Source organism: Micrasema longulum, unplaced genomic scaffold (genome assembly GCF_059751315.1).
Source record: "Micrasema longulum isolate JH-2025_06_02 unplaced genomic scaffold, ASM5975131v1 h1tg000059l, whole genome shotgun sequence".
In the NCBI taxonomy this organism is placed as follows: Eukaryota; Metazoa; Arthropoda; class Insecta; order Trichoptera; family Brachycentridae; genus Micrasema; species Micrasema longulum.
In genome coordinates this window covers 265881-283990 of record NW_028277266.1, presented here as the reverse complement: position 1 = coordinate 283990, position 18110 = coordinate 265881, and the positions used below count along the sequence as shown (strand labels likewise).

The 18110-nt window shown below is 33.2% G+C and overlaps 1 protein-coding gene and 1 long non-coding RNA gene across 3 annotated transcripts in view; both read left to right on the top strand.

Annotated features, from left to right (window-relative positions):
* bs (serum response factor blistered) overlaps nt 1–18110 on the top strand; it is a 318284-nt gene that overhangs the window by 52526 nt on the left and 247648 nt on the right. The window lies entirely within an intron of this gene.
* On the top strand, nt 1055–7646 carry LOC148285100 (uncharacterized). The gene is made up of 2 exons (XR_015822901.1): nt 1055–1909; nt 6376–7646. It is a non-coding gene; the product is annotated as an uncharacterized LOC148285100 (long non-coding RNA).

The following is an 18110-nucleotide window of genomic DNA, read 5'->3' as shown; positions in this document are numbered from 1 at the left end:
ATGGGGATACGATTTTTTTAAAATACATTTATAGGTGTATGACAAAAGGTATGTATGTATTTTTGTGTGTTTCTTATATTATTATATATTGTAACTTGTTTAAACATTGATTTTGTAAATTTTGTGCATGGTGTGGTTCGTGTTGATTTTATTTATGATATTATTTTGTTTTTGTATTATTTAATCGACGATGTCCGTTCTAAAATGCGTAATTTTCCATTGTTTTGACAAGACAATTTAGCATTTTGTGAACCGTGAACTACTGGCGAAACAACCGTCATTTTTCAGAAGAATGTTTAAGACTCTTTGACTACCGTGTAGTCATTATTGCGAGCTATTTTATTATGAAATATATATTGACTATGAATAATTTGATGTTTAAATAATTAATTACACTCCGTCCATAATAAGTGAGAAAAAGATGGCCATATTAATGTGTTACTAAACAAAATCTTATGTGCCTTATAATATTAATTATATAAGTTGTTATTAAGTATGATACTCTAAGGGACCAATAACGAAAAGCATCTAATTATACTTTTTTAAAGATTTTTTTACTTATATTCGTTTTCAATTAACAATTTCACGTCAAGATGTATTCCATTCTGAAAAGAATTTATATATTAAAATATTTTTAGTTCTTTTTAGAATTCAAAGTCTACTAAAAGTTTGCGTGAAGCTTAAATAATTAAAAAAGTAAAACCGTTCACTTAAATTTAATAAAGCCTTCAAAAGGCAAAACATGTATCTCCGACGTGGTTACAAATAAAATGGAATATCAAAATTCAGAGATTTTAAATTAAACAATGACTCCAAAGTCTCGTGCGTACAAAAATGAATCCGATGTATGTGAACATTGTAAAGATTTTTTTTATATTTTAAAATATGTGTTTACACTATAATGTTGAACCCCCGAAGCGAAGGATTGATCATACCTATCCGTGTAGCAAATTATTAAGTTGCATTTCTCATAATATACTAGTTTACTTATTTTAATGCCCTATGCATCATTAAACTATGCAGATAAGGGAATGAAAACGATATATTTCCCCATGATTAACATAATGTACCTAATGGCCCTTTTCACACATGTCACGCCAATCCACCCGGCCCGGTAACTTTACAGGTACACCCTACAAACGCATACACAATCTGTCACCTTTTGTAGGGTGTACCCGGTGAAATTACTGGGCCGGGTGGATTGGCGTGGCACGTGTGCAAAGGGCCAATAAGTCTTGTGAATATTATGAATTTAAAGATGTTCTCCGTCTCTTTTAACATGTTTGAATGACAAAACCGGGTTGTGGTCCCGTGGTAGTGTTGTGGACTCACGAGTCAAAGGTCTGAGGTTCATATTCCACTCTGGCAATTCCCAACTGTTTTCCCATTTTTCCAGCACAAGTTATTTACAACTTTTAGGAAGGGGTCTAATAATTTTAATATTTGCGTAAGAACTTAAGTATAAAAAAAAAAATCCTTTAACGGTTAAATCCATCAATTGTATAGAAATATTTATACATTCTTAAAACATTTGACATTCTGGATTTAATCCGCTGGGGATTTTATCAAAATTTGAAACGAATGTTTTCAACATCATGGAGATTCTTTTCAAAAGGGAGCACGGAATGGGGAAGTGCAGTGCTACGGGAAATTGGATAAAAAAATGTTTTCTTACACGCGGTAAAAATTAGAGCGTTTAACTGTACCGCGAAGTTTCTCGAAAATGTATGAAAAATGATTTTAATAAAAAACTTCAAAAGTTCTTCCGAATAAATCAACGATTTATTGTTGTGATAGATTTTCGGTTTCAGGAAAGCAAACTCACCAATCAGCAGAACTCTCCGACGAGAACTTGTGACGTCACGTGCGGAGTAATTTCAAAGTTACAAAACTTTAAAAAAGCATAGCGGTAATAATACGATACGTATTAAAAAAAACTATTACATCATAATACATCATTCCCTTTCCGCACCTAATGGCGCATATTGCACTGCATTGGTACACCAATAGCAGCGTATCTCGATTAGTTTTGTTACATGGAGGTAAGATGATCAGTCTTACGCTTCAGGTACCAGTCCAGGGACTATGAAATATTCTACTGTGAAAACAACCCTTTAAATCAGGGAATCTTCATGTGTCTAAGTTTCGCTCAACAAAGTTTGGCAATAGGTCCTTTGAAAATATTGGCCATTCCGAACATAATAAACTGCCCGATGAGCTAAGACACGAAAAAATGAATAAAAAATCCAGAAGTGTCGCAATCAAAAAATATTTCTTAAATCTTTTTGATAGTGATAATTATTAATGTAGTTTATATAAGATGGTGTTTTATGTTTCTTATACAATAATGTTTTGTTTTTTTTTATTTCGGACGTATTGATTTTTATGATATTACGGATTTTTCAAAAATATGTTTTTTTTTTATGTACGGTCCCAAATGAGTTTCTTTAATAACTCCTGGGAGTATAATATGTACTTTTTGAATTATATTTTTTTTATTAATAATAAAAAAAATAAAAAAATACTAGTTCATATCAACCATGTCGGGAATCGAACCCGAGACCTCTTGCATGGCAGGCTAACGCGCTGACCATTACGCTACGAGGCCGAAAATCTATCAACAGATATATTTTTTTAACCTACGGAACTTCCTCATTCGAGACATTTGTAGCGCTTATGACCCGTCATCAGTTCTCCATCTCTGTTAAATATTTGTCAATGTTATATTTCCTTTGATCTATGCTTCAACAAACGTTTAAATAATAGTTGAAGGAAGATTTTTGACATACCAATTTGTTTTATTATTGTAATCCAACCGGGTACGGGGTCCAATCAATTGGTCCGTTATATTTTCCAATCACTTCTGACATGTCCATTCTCTTATCTCGCCTCTCTATCTATCTGCCATTGATCTCCCATCCTCCGCCCGCCAATCAAGAGGCGACATTTTGAATTTCGAATATTCTAAAATTACTGCACGACGCGTCTGCCATTCAAAATTATTTTTAAAAAAAGTTTTCAATATTTATTTTCGTGTAACAAATTACCAAGATTCCCTGCAATTAGTGCACTAATACAGTGCCTTATGGATCGTTAGGTGCGGATAATGGAATGATGATGATTTTTATGATGTTATGACTATCGCAACGTTAAATAATATAACTAAATATATATTTTTTGTTTTTTTTTATGTTTGAAGCACTTACTTTGTGGAACATTATTATTTAATATATTAAAATATATTATTCTTGGTAAATCACTACATATTCAAAAAATATATATTTATATTTGGTAGTCTCCGTAAAGCAATGCTCCTGTTGGCTACGATGTTTTGGCAATAATGACTCTTAATTTGGTAATGTATCCAAAATAAAACAAGTTTATTAGATTATAATTCTACGTTATTTTTTATAAAATATACAAAGGGTATATTGTGACGCGTTTCGTCTTGTTAGGACATTTTCAAACAAACTAACTTAAATATTTACTAAGTTTCCTTATATACTAAAAATAATTGCTATTTTATGTTTGTGGATTTCTTTACAAGCTAAAATAAGTAGAGTAATTAAAATTCAATTAGAGTATACTGAGTATATTAGAGGAATATTTTGGTTATATTGGGGAAAAACCTTCCATTATTTAAAAATATTTGTAAGGGTATGACTTTAAAATTCGTCACGCGTAAAACGCGTAAAATTCGTAAAACGCGTCACAATATACCCTTTGTATATTTTATAAAAAATATAGTAGATAAAATAAAAAATTAATAAATTATAATCCAATAAACTTGTTTTATTTTGGATACATTACCAAATTAAATATGGAATTCTACCAATTGTCTGCATACACAATAAATAATGACTCTGTTAAGTACTGAATTTACATTTTCTAAACTGGCAACTAATATAAGACTGAATATCCCGTTCCCACCCAGATCCTTCCTATTTCAAATTCTTGTTCTTCTACCGTCCTGTGAGCAAGTCACATGTGAAAAGTTGTCTCTCTGATAAATCTTTATCATATACTGCGTCAGCATATTTCGTACAAAGTGAAGTTAGTTATAAACTGGCTAAATTATACAATTCATCGTCATCTACACGATACCGGTATCCGTGCTACAGCAATAGTGAAGTGCTCCATATAAGAAACAATAGGAAGAACTTTAAAAGTTAGTAACAATCTCCATACAGTCCACTAAATTCTAATTCCCTCTGTTATCAGTGTACATTGCCTGAAAGGCATTGAGCTGACCAAATAGACTCGATAGTTTAATCTTTGTTAAGGAAATTTATTAAAAAAATTCCTTCAAAATTGAAATGTAACCATTTTTATCAATATAAAACGATTGGCAGCATGTTAAAAGTTGTCATTTGTTAATTCATGTTTCAATTTTTTTCGTTGATTAAATAAAAAATGCACTTTTGAAGTTATTTATCAATAGAAAAGTTTTTTGAATCTCTACCCTAATCTCAGTTTTTGATTATTATTATGGATAATTTATAAAGCGCCATTTTCGTAATAAACCCCAAGGGCGCTTTACAAAGTGATTATAAAAATAAATCAATTTAATTTTCACTTTTTTAATTAGTAATTTAAGCAAAACAATTTATTGTGTTATCACGTGCTACGTATTTATTAAAATGATTTAGAGAGTGGTTTTTAAGTTTTTTCCAATACATCACTTCATTCACTCTTACAGCCTCGCACCTCCGCTGGGAGATCTTTCCATGCCGCAGGGCCAGCGACCGCAAATGCGTGTTCGCCGAATTTAGTGCGCTGTTTTGCGTAGAGGTATAATAACTTTTCCTTTCGACGTAGATGTAGCTGATCTAAGCGTAAGACGTCTGTCCATCTGGAATGCGAATTTCGCTCAGATATTCTGGAGCAGAGTTGTGCAGTGACTTATGCATAAGCCAACAAAGTTTGAATTCCACCCTTTGTGTTATTTCCGAAGTAGTGGAGTGAAATGACTGAACTTAGAGATTCCAAAAATAAGTCTCGCTGCGGCATTCAAAACAGACTGTAGGCGAGTCATTTCGTCACAAAATATTATAATTGTTTTTTAAAATATAAACATAAAAAGTTACGAATAAAAATGGTAATCGTACATCCCTTGAAAACGCTTTCTTTTTATAAGTAAGATGTAATCTTCTTGTAATTAAAATATTATTGAAAACGAAATCCTTTGTGTATATGACGGACCATTTAACCACATTTTTTAATCGTCTGATAACGGTTTTCTAATATATGCATTTAGTAGTTCGCACTCTTTACTAGTATGCTGGATATGAATATTGCTACATTTTTTAATTTGAATCTATTTTCATATCCGTTTACCCGTCACTGTAGTAATTTTATTTAAACCAACAAGCCAAATGAAAGGTCATAAGCCCTGTAAACGTCTAGAATTTCATATTACCTTCTCAAAAATGTTTTCCGTAATAACAATACAATCAATGTTTAACTCTTCCTTCCCGGTGATGTGTGTGTAGCTAGTACACATTGCATCTAATAACCAGTCTGACGATGTCGGTCACGACGAAACCCGGTCACTGGTAAAAAAATTATAAAATAATTATAAATAAAAGTGGAATAAAACTATAAAGTATTTTTATTATTATAATTTAAATGCAGTTCCACCAAGAAATGTCAGTAGAAAAACTCAATATACTTTAATATCTCTATAAATATAATAAATACCGGAGTAAGATGTTCGTTATTCCCCAGTTTTATACTTTTACATGTCGATTGAAAGAATTTGTCATTGTATAATAAATTATTATTGGGCTCGGAAAAAGCATTTTGTAACAAATCGGAGATGCATCACTAAAACACCCAAAAGTTTACGAATGTATCGTGTGTCGTATAATATAAGAGTACCGAATATACGGTTGTCTCAAACACACTACGTCTCACTCTCGGTGTTATAGGTATATTCGCGAGCGAAAGAGACAAATTCATGCGCCACGCAGGCCAGAAGCAAAGTAACCTATACCACTGCCACAGTACGCCAGTTATGCGCAGTTACTTTCGTGCTTTTGTTAGGGGCGGTCTCTGTGTTAGAGCTGCGAACGTCAGCCGATGGTTTTTTCATGTTTTTAGCAATTAGATTAAAAATATTTTCGCTGTTGACTTCAGCTATAAATGACTTAATGCCGGCCTCGTGGTGTAATGGTCAGCGCGTTTGCCTACCATGCAAGAGGTCTCGAGTTCGACTCCCGACATGATAGATATGAAATATTTATTTAAAAGGGTATTTTCACACTTTAATATTTTAAAGTACCTGAAGCGTACGACTGATCTTACCTCATGTAACAAATACGATCAAGATGCGCTGTGATTGGTGTACCAATGCAGTGCCCTATGCATCATTAGGTGCGGAAAGGGAATGATGATAAATTATTGAAGCTATTGCCTATAAATATTCCATTTTTTTCTCTCATTTTTTGCATGTGTATTGGTTCACATCACCGTAACGCGCGGATTCTTTCGGCACAGTACGGGTTAGTCGTTAAAAAATACAACTTTAAAATAAAGTTTGTCTCGCAGTATAGTGGTTGGTGCGCTTGCCATGGTTAAGGTCCCGGGTTTGATTGCGTAGTTTGTCTGTCAGTCTCTGGCATGTGCCTTCCCGATATTGTGCAAAAAAGACAAGTGCACGACGGACTGATCATACCCAACTAAAATCGAGGTTTCGTTGTCCTGTTTTCCGCACCCCAAAACTGAACCGATTTCATTTTATTCTCTAAGAAGGAGTATCAGAATATTTTTTTCTGTGTCGGTACCTTTCCGTTTTTGAAATAATTTTACGTATGAGTATACCGTACGTCTGAAGACGGCACATAAAATCGGGCGCTTTTTTGGCTTTTTGGATGGTTCCATAAGAAACTATTTATCAAGACAAAAAACAAGACGATAGAGATACGCGGTATCACGCTCGCATGTAATAAAAGTCTCTGTGATGTAGTGGTCAATACGCTTGACTCACACACGGAAGATTCCGGGTTCGATTCCTGGTGACAAAAAATTTTTTTAATGAGATTTTTCTCAAGCCTGGGTTTTCCGTGATTTAATTTAATGGTGGCATGATGTGGCGCAAAAAAAATAAATAAATAAAAGTCAGACCGTGTTTTCTTTTTACGGCATTTTTTCACATGTGATTTTTTTCTGACAGTCGTGAGTTTTATATAACCCGAAATTTCAATGACTCCGTGTTTCATTTAAGAAATGCAAGATTTTATTCGATTTCTGTTATTTTTAAATCGTTAATTGGTAGCACATATTAACCTTCCCACATCATTAGTTTTATTACGTATCCATATTCGGACATATTCGACTACATTCGGCCCTTACCGGAGACGTTCGGGTGCTTTCGGATACGCCTTTGTGATCGTAAAATGAAAAATAAACACTGTAAACCCAGTGGACTAAAGAAGAAAAAAAGCTTAATAGTAGTATAAGCTGTCGTTTTATTAACGTACGCACATACTCTAGCACAGCTGTTACGAGGAACATGAGAGAGCCCGTGCGTAATTATATCTTTTTTTTGTCTTTTTCACACATTTTTGTCGTATGATTAGTGTGCAGAATGGCGACATTTTCGTATTGTATTTTTTATAATTCCATTCAATTCTTGCATTTAAAAATAACGTATACATTACAAACGTAAAAAAAAAAACATATAAATCGGGTTGTGGTCCCGTGGCTAGTGTTGCGGACTCACGGGCCGGAGGTCCGAGGTTCCAAACCCCACTCTACCCCAACTTGATTTCCATTTTCTAATAGTGAGTTATTTACAACTCGTTGAAAATGGCCACCAAAATTGAAATATTAGGGTAAATTATAAGATCGCTAACATTTCTTTTTCCCTTTAAAAAAAAAAAAAACTAACGTACATAATATTTTTAAAAAATACACTCAAGAATAAATATAAAGTTTTAATGATAAAGTAAATAAAAATAAAAATTAATATTAAGAATAAGAAAAATAATACAGTTGTACAAAAATATCGTCGAAGGTACAAAACATAATAATAAACATACGTGAATTAATGACATCGTATAAATTAATAGGCGTACTGTCTATTATAAGGAATCTTATATATTTCGTATAGGAGAGATGAAAAATGTCTGCGTGACCGGAGAGAACAGTATTATAATAATGACATGCTCTAAAGAAAACATCATTTTTCCTTGAGTTAGTTTTTAACTTTTCGCTCGTTTTTGCCTTTTGAGTTAACCTGTTACATCGTTATCTTATTTTTTTGGGCATAAGCCCCTTGTTCTTATTAATTATTGAATGCGTGGTAAAACTATGAACGATAGATCTGCAAATGTTGAGAACCTTATATTATGTAAGGCTGAGATAAGCATTATCGACAAATTTCAAGAAAGGAGCTCTGCGTTGGTTTGAACATGTAGAGCGAATGGACAGCAGTAGAACGGCGAAAGAGATTTACGATGCGAATGTTGATGGATGCAGAAATAGAGGATGACCAAGAAAGCCATGGCATAACCAAATCCAACAAATACCTAAAGATGGAGATTTCAAAAGTATATTTTTTGGGTGATCCCGTGTAAGTTGGATTTCGTTCCGACGTTTCGGCTACCATTACCAAATATCCGATCTCCAGACAGCCTTCATACTGTTGAATGTGGCGGCTGCTACTCCTAACCGCAATCCCAGTTCTTTTTGAAAACTCACATTTTCTGTCCCAGGTATTTGAAACTCTCGACCCTTTCGATGATTTGGTTTGACAGAGTCAAGGGATTTTAAACTTCAAGGCACGAAGTATTACGTAGTACATCGGTTAAAGCCATATTGATTTTGCTATATTGTTAAATGTTTGAACAATAAGTCCGCCAAAGTACTTATTCTTTGTACTTAAAGTTTTGAATGAATAAATAACGCGCAATATTTATTTATCTAAAATGTACAAGATGTAAAAGTCCACTAGGCAGACTGCTGGCGCGTGTATCCGATTGATAATCGTCGATTTTTTCTTTATATACATATATTTTAATCGTCCAATCGCCTCGCGTGGGTGACGCGACCACGAACCGGGACATACAAGGTAATACGGAGATACATCTGTACTCTGTACACTGGAGATTGTACAGTCGACAGCCGTGTGGCGTACACGCGGCCAATCTGTACAACACAACACTCAACACACGAAACATCCGACCAGGCAAGCGCGGTAGCTTTGTAATGAGGAACATTTCCTTAATTTATATTTCAACTTTGATTTTATTATGATTTTATTTGGATGATCCACATAGCGCTATTTTTGCGAAGACCACCTCAAGGGCGCTGTCCAATAAATAAATATCCCAATAGCTCAGTCACAAATAACTATCGACGTGATAACAAATTCTCACCACGGTAGTTTATCGTATTCGCGATCACAATGGAACATCCGTGAACACCTAATATTAAATGTCAAAATATTTTCGTTTCGCGACGTATAATCCCGCTGCGCAATCACGTATTTTAATTTCACCGGTGTAAATATGGAAAATATTCCAAAACTGCTATTTCTATTTATTTATTTTTATTTGGGAAAAAACAACAGTTTTTACATATATTGTATTAAAAGAAAAGAATACATATGAACGAAAATTTTGAAAACAGTCAATAAAAATTTTCCACAGTGGTGTAAGATATCGATTAAGTACATTATCGGTATCAAAATAAAAGCAATTAACAATTGTTAGGCACTTAAAAACTTGCAAATAAAATAAAAATACATATACTTATTTACAGATATAAAAATAAAAATAATAGAAACAAGATAAATTTAAATTTAAATAAAAAAGTTATATAAAAATAATGTAAAAGGTACAAAAATATAATAATAATCATACGAATTTATTATTTATCATGCTATTTATTGCGTTTAGCCGGCGGTTGGCAAGCCAAACGTCAAGCAGTCGCCATAGTAATTGTAATTTAAGTTTCGCGGTTTTGTATTAGATCCTCCTTACTATTTTGCAAAAGCAATATATTGTTTTTTTTTTTTAATAGTAAACGTCGATTTTTCTTCAATGAACTGTATTTATTTACGAGGAAAACAAAAAACAAACCGACACAAGCGTTGACTTAGAGATTACACACGCGTTGACTTATGACTGCGATAACTTAAGCATGTTCATTATTGTTCAATTAGTATTGCTCAAATGCTTAGCATGTTTGTAAGCACGTCGATAGTTATTTGTGATTGAGCTACAGAGCGCATAGACAGTAAGAAATCTAGCCCCCATTCACATTTTCGAATGAAGTTTAGAGTTTTAGCGACATTTAAAAAACAGAATAGAAAAACAAATTTGTAAAAATAAGAGTTAGATTACAACAAGTCTAGCAGCTACTGAGCGCATGGCCGGTTGGAATTCTAGACCCTGTTTACAAAATTTAAGTATTTGATAGTTGATATCATTTACTTTTTGAAGTAATAAGAGAACGGACGCAGCAAACTCCGGTGATTACTGTCATCAAGCGGAGGCGATACGGTTGGCTTGGTCATGTGCTGCGGATACCTCCTGAGAGCCTTAATCACGCTTGCCTATTTTACTAGGCATCGGGTTCTCGGCGTCCTAGACGTCCACTGCTGACTGTTCGTCGGCAGTTTGTGTCAGAACTACGGGACGCGAACCTGACTTGGGATAATGCACAGGAGCTGGCAGCCGACAGAGATTCTTGGAGGATCTTTGTGGACACCATATGCTTCAACTAGGGAGCGGACATGGAATAATATAATATATATAATATTGAAGCTAGATTACTTATTGTCTTGCAGCTACAAAGCGCGTGAACAAGTGGAATTCTAGCAACTTAAAACTATTAATAAAACATACAAAAATAAACTTTGAGCTCTGAGTGTCTCAGATGTTTTGGTCATGTAGAAGGAATGCAGGACTAAAGAATGGTAAAACAAGTACATATGGTGAAAATGAACGGTAACGTGAGACGAGGACGACCTAGGAAGACGTGGCACGATCAGATAAACCAATATCTTATGTCTGGTCATGTCAAAAAGAGGACAGAACCGAAGAGCATTTATGACAAGATTTACGAATGTGGAAGAATCTCGGAATATATGCTAGGATAGACGTGTGTGGCGGTCCATTCTCTCTGCCCACCCCTACGGTGAAATGACGTGATGGTAGTAACTTTGAGCAGAATAGTAAATTTGTCAAGTGTTCATGCTAAAAAGTAAGTGTGTACGGTGCATTAAAATTAAACTCGTCAAATAAATCGACCGTCCCTATGCATACAATCGAATCTGCATTTTGCAAAACAAAGCTTGTTTTCTTTTAATCAGATACCGTATAATTCAAGTATACGATATTTAAAAAAAAGAGCTATTTAAATCAGCCTTTTTCATCCATAATTTGAACGAATTTTTTAATTTAAACAAATAATTAATCTTTATCATATTATTAATGAAATGCATTAAAAAGTTTTGGAATGTATTTGCGCGAGTTTGAAAATTAATCTTTAGCTGGATCTATTTTTTTTTTGTTGGAAATTAATGTTGGCGCATATAAACATAATTTCGACTGTTGATAATAGATTTCTCTTTCAAAAAGTTCAGCTTCCTCAAACAATTAGTCGGAGGGAAAATTAAAATTTTTATGGAGAAAATTTCCTTAACTGTTTTCCTCTAAGCGCTCGCTCCAAATAGTACGGTATAAATTCTCGGGCTATATTTTCCTCTCGGAAATTCTAAGCCCGCTTCCTGCTCGGACACTCGTCCACCGAAATAGTACCGTGCGAAAGCGACGCCATAACGGAAACGCCGCACGCCAGAAAGGGACGCGCGCCAACCGATGGAAAACGCGCGAAAGAGAGAAAAACTCGCCGAGAGCAAAGGACGCCGGATCCGTTTTACTGCCGTGCGACAGTGACGACGTGACGGATGGAAGTCGGAAAAGAGAGAGACGGAGAATTGCCCCCAAACAGAACGCATCAGCGACCAGGCCGGTTACGGAAATAGAACTAAAACGGTCTGAGACTCCCGGATTGGTCTAATATAGGAAGACCACTGCGCGGGTATTCTAATTTTTTTGTCGATCCATTTTTAAAACGGAAAAAACCGTGTTTGTCGTTTCAGTTTTGACTTTATAAGGAATGCAAATGATATTTGTTGTATTGAGTTAACAATGACACACAACTGGAAATAGGTGCATACATAGATTATATACAGAATATTATATCGTGGGGTAGTGAAGAACTTCAGCCTTACGGGAAATCGGATGGAATTTTTTTTTCTTACGCACGGTAAAAAGCATTAAATTATACGGAAATGTTTCTTGAAAATGTACGAAAATATATTTAAAAATATTTTAATTAAAGCCTACTTTGAACGATGCCACTAGTTCATGTAAATCAACCAATGATAAGAGAGTTGTGTCAACGGACCAATCGGCAGAACTGAGAAAAAATGGAAGATAACTTAACAGAGAACACACGTGGAGTAGTTTCAGAAATGCAATATGTAAAAAAATCGTAGCGCTGATAATACGATACATAAAAAAAATGGCTTAGTTTAATAGTCTATTTACAAATAAAATTAAACCACCTTACTTCCTCATTACTACAGCTAGGTAAAACTTCAAAATTAGTAAATCATACCAACATAAAAAAATGGCATAACTTCGTTATTTGTTTTAATTTTATATTATTTTTCTCATAAAAACAAAACACATTATGGAATTTATACAATGGTTTCAATATGTCGGTAGAAATATATACATTAAATGTGTCTCAATTACATTATGAGGATTACTTATATTAAAACAATAATATTTATGCTAAGTACTTGTCTTAGTCACTTAAAACTTAGTGTATCAGTTTTATTATTGTACATATTAGTGAGGGTGTGTGCATATGTGTAAGGGTGTGTGAGGGTGTGTGTATATGTGTATGGGTGTGTGAGTATTGTATGTATGTATGTGACAGTGTGGAGTGAATATAAGTGGACTTATTGAACAATGATTATCAAAAATGATCTGTTTTTTTAATTAAAACCTTAATGAGGAAACCTATCAACCACCTTATCGATCGATGTAAAATTGTTAAGAACGCTCCGGCGTAAAATCCAAAATTTAAAATATGTAAAAAAAAAGAAAAGTAATATATATATATGTAATTACTCATTATTCACTGGGATCTGTCACAATAAATATTCACAGGTCGCAGTGACGTCAGGATCTTGAATAGCGCTTACCCTCACCTCCAAGAATAAGAATAAGTACTTATATACACACATAAACTGGATTAAAAGTACTTCATGTTGAAAATAAAATATTAAAATTAGACAACTTAGGAATCTTAGAAATTAAAAAAGCGATTCATAATAAGAAAACAATAATTAATAACCAAATAAACAATATTTTTTTAGTCCTCTGCTGTCTAACTTCGAAAATATTGATATCAAAATACCACCCGTGTAAGGAAAAAACTACTTGATTTATTGGGTCCACGTGTAGTATTTAGCGAACATGATAAAAATAAAATAGGAATCAATTCATTTGTTACGTAAACCTTGACGAAGAAGCTTGTTTGCTTTGAAACCGGTCGGTGGAAAAAAAATTAAAAATTAGTGGTTAAAACAAAGTTTTATTTATTTTATTATATGAAGAATTACAAAGTTAGTGCTTCAAATATAAATTTTATAACTTTATAAAAAAATCGAATTGAAACATTACAAAGTAATTTTCGGGTATATTATTTTCGTTTTACCGTAGGTTAGTCATCTTTAGTAATCCCTTTTATTATGACGTCAGTAGTTATCTGCGGCACACTCCTCACCGTACCAAGTTCCTCGATCTGCTCCGCCCACCAACACGCAGCTCACTGCACTCTCGTTCCATTCACAACAGCTGCGTTTTATCCTTAATCGTCCCACCACGTGCAAAATAAAATTAAATGATTGTAATGAAATAAAGCGAAACATTTTTTCCATGCGTTTTATATATTTATTCGACGGCTTACGCCTTTAACAAAGCATAAAATAATTTAAAAAAAAACAATTATAATTAAATCATCATTCCCTTTTCATGCACTGCATTTGTACACCAACCGCAGCGTGTCTTGATCATTTTTTTTGTTACATAAAGATAAGATTAACAGTCTTACGCTTCAGGTACCAGTCTAAAGACTATGAAATATTCTGGTGTGAAAACATCGTTTTAAATAAATATTTCATATCAACCATGTCGAGAATCCAACTCGAGACCTCTTGCTCGGAAGGCAAATGCGCTGATCACTACACCACGAGGCCGATAAAACAATTATAATGAAATAAAATACAAAACACATGCACACAAGTAAATAATATATATATATATAAAATCAGCAGAAAATGAATAAATAACAAAGGAAAATTAAACGAGAAATTATAGCGTAGGTATGCAGCAAATTAACAATAAATAGAGAGTTTAAATAAAAAATGTATTAAAGTAATTTAAGTAACATAGGCGATATATCGCTATAGGCGATAGGCGCCATATAAGTTATCCATAATAATAATAATATCATAGTATAAACAGTAAAATAAGAACACAGTTCTCTTTGTTAAAAACTAACGAAAGCGAGTGAGTTCAACTTTTTTATTTATTTATTTATATTATATATATACGGCCTAAGCCAATTACAACAGTTACATGAAGAAACATAAATGCAAGAAACTGAACAAAAAGAACATAAAACTATTTAGCAAAGACAAACAAGGGCAAAACAATAATAGTATACAATATATTAAAAAAAACGAAACATCAAAAACTTTGAGCTAAACCATGCCAATCCAACTTCATCCCACACTGTTTAGTCGCGAAGAGATCTACGAAAAGCCGGAAGATCTATCCCAAAAAATTCCAAGTCGTGTGATGAATTGACTAATCTACACATTCTGGACATTGGGGCATAAAAACCAAAGTTGCTTTTAGAAGATTTTATAAATAGCAGATTTTGACTTCTGGTGACACGGTTGGGAACATGAAAAGAAATTGATTGCAACAGAGATGGGACATCACTTAAAGCATTAAGTATTTTGAAAATGCATATAAGGTCCATCTCAGTTCTACGTCTCTCCAATGAAGACAGATTACTGATAGGCTACTGAAAGATGTAATCGAATCCGCCTCGCGGTGTGGTGGTTTGCATTTTTGTCTGTCATGTCGGAGGTCCCGGGTTCAATCTTAAACACTTCTGAAAATTTATATTGTACTGGTATGTTTATATATTAGAGTGATATTACGCCACCGACTAATATAGACGCCCATACGTACAAAAACCATAATATGATTATCAATTACGAAGTTACTACGGTTAACAGCAATACAACGGGCCGTAGGTAATCACGTCGATAATGAGGAACTTCAGCCTTACGGGAAATTTAATAAACGATATCTTTTCTTACGCGCGGTATAAATTAGAGCATTAAATTATACGGCAAAGTTTCTTGAAAATGTACAAAAAATGATAAAAAATGTTTCAATAAAAACGGACTTCTTTGAATGAGATCACATATGAATCAACCAATGATGAGAGAGTTGTGAAAGATTTCCGGTTTACTTACCATCAATGGACCAATCGGCAAAACTTACAAGCAAGCATTTGGACATACTCAAAACATTGTTGAAATATAACCATTTTAAATCGAAACAAAAAGAGTTATTTTCTTAAACTCTACGTTGCATAATCCCTTTTTATTAGACTACAGCCTTAAATATACATCAATACCTAGTATACAATTAGTTTTAGTTAATGTTATCGTGTGCGTTCGTTTGACTCCGTGGCTTTAACCTTGTTCGATGGCCGAGCGGTTAGTGAGTCGGCTGTAGTACCGTGGGTGTTGAGTTCGCATCCCACAATCGTAAATTTCGTCTCGGCTCTCACACAGGTTGCGTAGTTTGCTGTGAAATCGCCGGATGTCGGATGGGATTTCCTAACAATTTAGTGATTGCGCAAGATATACAGTTTTCTTTTTTTTTATGCCTATCTACAATTTTAGTTTCTTTATTTTGAAATGATTCGTTTTTCGATAATATTGAATAATGTTCTGGCTCCTGAAGCGTAAGACAGATCACCTTACGTTCGTGTTACAGATGATCTAGGTACACTGCATATAGTGCCCTAAGCACCATTGGGTGCTGGTAAGGTTATAATGATTACATCGACGCAGGAAAGGAAAAGTTACCAAGGGACGTGAAGTAATTTTACAAAAGGAGCCAATTAAATTTACTTTGTTTTTTTGTAATTATTGAAAAAATCTCATACATACGTCTTATTGAGGGGTGTTTCCTAAATTATTGAAATTTTTAAAAAATACGGGATTATTTATCAATAAGTTTTTTAAAAAAGAACTTTAATTGGCTATTTTGGTAATATTATTCAAAATTATTTTAGTCTTACAAACGTAAATATTTTATTGATTTGTCTGTGGGGTTAATTAAAAAAAATATTGCAAATTACAACAGAAATGATCATCACTTTTGAGAAAGAAATTTGAATGTAATTGACTGGTTTCAGAGTTACATTAGCAATTTTGCCTATATTTAAACATCCGTATTATTTCAATACTTTCATCTTTCGAATTTTGTGTTGTAAAAGCAGTCTTAAAAAAAAGTAGGGTATAATTTTTTTATATTATTTTCTTAGTTGTTGTCTTCGACAGAATCTTACACACATAAATAATGGTTTCAGCGCTTATTTAAAAGCAGTGCAGCTTGTACATTCGTTATAACAAATGAGTTTATTTCAAAATAAATATAAACTTTTATATAACAATAAAGATTTAGACACATTAAAAAAAAATATTTATTAATAAATTTCATTAAAGGTACATGTTTTTAAAAAAATCTACACATATCCACTTTTATACATCTAGTAAATGTTCTCACTGTAACTCTCCAAAAAAATAGACTAACTCTTGTCCTGGAGAGTAACTTACCCTGTTGTAGCTGTTTATTTATAAAAGTTTATATAATTTTGAATATACAAGTATATGAGAAAAAAAACATAGAATAAATAAAGAAAAAAAACATAAAATAATAATACATTCATACTAATTAACATTTAATGCAGTTTTTACACGTGTTCAAAAAACTTCTTTAGATTTACTTTAAATTCATTTATTGATATATTATTTTTAATTGTTTTTAGTTCATCGGGGAGATTCTTATAATTTTGTACACCTTTAAAGACAAAGCTATTTTAACCATGACTTGTGTGGAATATAGGAATTTTATTATTATTTTGGTATCTGAGTGACTTATGCATCTCAAATTCTTTTTTTTTTCTTCTTTATAAATTTGTATAATGCAATTTATTTCGATTAGTGAATTTCTGATTATTCTTGCTAAAAAAATATTTGTGGTTGTAATATTATTATTTGGGGACCAGATTATATAATTAAATTCAAGGAAGCAAGAACAAATGATTTATTCAAATTAGCTTAGATATTCACAATATAAATCCATGATAATATTGTTGAACACTCAAAATCAACGGTCCATGTTCGATTCTCGTTATAATATAATTAACCGCAATTTATTTGCACTGTTATTGATAATAATTTAAAACGTCTGTATAGTTGAAGGGCTCTATGTACCATTAAGCGCGGGTGAAGCAAAGCTCTAGAAGGAAATACATATATATACAAGTGTTCGTGATCTTGGTGTGATTCTAGATAAAAAACTTACGTATGAAAACCACATCGAAAATATAGTGAACCGGGCACACAGAAACTTAGGTTTTGTTATCCGCACTTGCCAAGTTTTTAATGATATTGGTAGTATCAAATTAATTTATTTCGCTTACGTTCGTAGTCTCCTTGAATATGCCTCCTCTGTGTGGTCTCCCCAGTATTCCATACACAAGATAAGGCTTGAAAATATTCAGAAAACATTTTTGAGACATCTCAATTGGAGATCCAGATTTACGGACCTTAACTATAAAACTTCTTGTCATAAACATAATATACTTAGTCTTGAGGATCGTCGTTTGTTATTAGATATGGGTATTTTACATGACATTCTTAATGGACGTCTTGATAGTCCTGTTCTGGTTTCTGAGTTGGCCCTTAACGTACCTGGCTACCGCACCCG